Source organism: Mus pahari, chromosome 3 (assembly GCF_900095145.1).
Source record: "Mus pahari chromosome 3, PAHARI_EIJ_v1.1, whole genome shotgun sequence".
In the NCBI taxonomy this organism is placed as follows: domain Eukaryota; kingdom Metazoa; phylum Chordata; class Mammalia; order Rodentia; family Muridae; genus Mus; species Mus pahari.
The window spans coordinates 147,023,264-147,025,239 of NC_034592.1; positions in this window are offsets into that span (position 1 = coordinate 147,023,264).

The window sequence follows — 1,976 nt, forward strand, 5'->3', positions numbered from 1 at the left end:
CAGGCTGGTTAGCAAGCCTAGAAGTTTCTTCAGGATTGAACGGTAGCTGCTGGTTTGTGTCTGGTGTCGGCCTGCTGAAAGGACTGGTCTGTAACTGCTGGTTCGTGGATGGCGTCTGCCTGCCCAGAGGACGGTTCTGCAGCTGCTGAGTTGTATTTGGTGTTTGCTATGAGACTGAACTGCTGCCAAAGAACATCAAACTCACACCCAAAGAACTACAGCTGAACAAGTCCACTTCCCCCAGATCCTAATAACTTTTCTCTTCCACTACCTCTGTTGGGTGACAGGCTAGAGGAGAGGTTGAACCCTTATTAAAAGTAGGTTGCAAAAAAATTATGCCTATAAATCCCGACTTGTTGCCTCCCCCAGCCTTGAAGCAGGCTGATTCAGACCTTGTTGCCACTAAGCACGGGTGGAACCTTCCGACTTGCAAAGCAGGTTCTATTGTTCTACACCTGCCACTGCTCTCCAAAACTTCATCACTACCTACTGAGACCCTTGAGATTTTCCTGAGACAGCATCCTGAGATCACCTTCAAGCTGGTGACAGGCTCTAAGAACAGAGTGGTGGAGGATGGGCCTCCCCCCTCTTTATAAGCTCAGAATCTTAGTAAACTTATGGGTTTTGATCAGACCCTGTTGTCCTAGCCTCCTTCCTTTTCGATGTCTAATTCCTTTCAGCCCCAGCCCACCTTTCAGGAGTACCCGGTTTGTGTGGCCGCAGGCGGTCACACTCACCCACTCATAAATCAAGTCTAGACGGACAGTCACTAGCATGTTGATGACAGATGTCTGTGGTTGAAAGGTCCCCTTTGAATTTTTGCATCTTGATTGTCCCATCAATAACCACATGTCCTTTTTCAAAAACTGAAGAGGAGAAAGAGTCACGACCCTAAACATAAAAGCTATGAATTTACAAGAAAACTGAGGAAAGAAAAGCAACGGGAAGACAAGCTGACGAACGACGTTTACTGACAAGCAGGCGCAGGCGCAAGTGCCAAGGCAGAGCGGGCAGATGGAGAGAGCACCGACCAGCGAGCCTGGCAGGATTGGTGGTGCCTCCAAGCTCCCTGCCCTCCTCACCTTCCCTCATAAGGAGAAAAATGTGTTTCTGTTCTTGATCTCAACATTTTGACCCTGTATGCTTTGTGTAAGAAGAACTGAAACGTGAATAACATTCCCCAGATAAATATTCCCCATCTGAAGAAACATGTCACATGACGGAAAAGAGAGGACGTGACCTGCTATCTTCATTCACTGGGTGTGGTTCAGTAGGGAAACAGAAAGTGACCCCAGTGAGCCTTCAGGTAGCTACTGTGGCCTTTAATGGTCTGTGGCCTAGGTTTCTGCTGCCCCCTGGTGGCTCAGAAGTCGAAGGACCCAGCAAAGAGTTTCTCTACACACACACCCGCCCCCAGGGGCTTCTTTATTCTTGGGTTCGTCAACCTACAAGAAGCTGGTCTGTCTACACTATTCCCTCCATAACAGATCTTGACTCGACTCAATAGCAACTCCCCGCCCTCCTCACCCTACACCCCACTTACCATCGATGTCATGCCCCAAGGGATAAAACACAGCACAGAGAGGTGCTGGTGCCCCCTCGGTGTTGCTAGGAGAGGAACAGAGAGGACTCAGACGGTCAAGGAAAGGGGTACAGGGCATGGGTCATTCGCAGCCCCCGCAGGGGAGGTCAAAAGCTGAGGATGGGAGCCAGGGTGGCTTTTCAGTCTGGTCAAAGGTTAATTTGAGGTGCAAAGACCGGGAGCAGCAGGTAGGATCGGGATTCATAGCGACTGCAGAATTCAGACTGAAAGGGACTCGAACCTCGAGGAAGGAGAGCTTTGCATGGGCTTTGTGGTTTAGGGCACAGCAGGAGAGAGAACAGCCTAGAGTGTGCACAAACCCTGACATTTAACTCTCTCTCTCTCTCTCTCTCTCTCTCTCTCTCTCTCTCTCTCTCTCTCTCTCTCTCTCTCT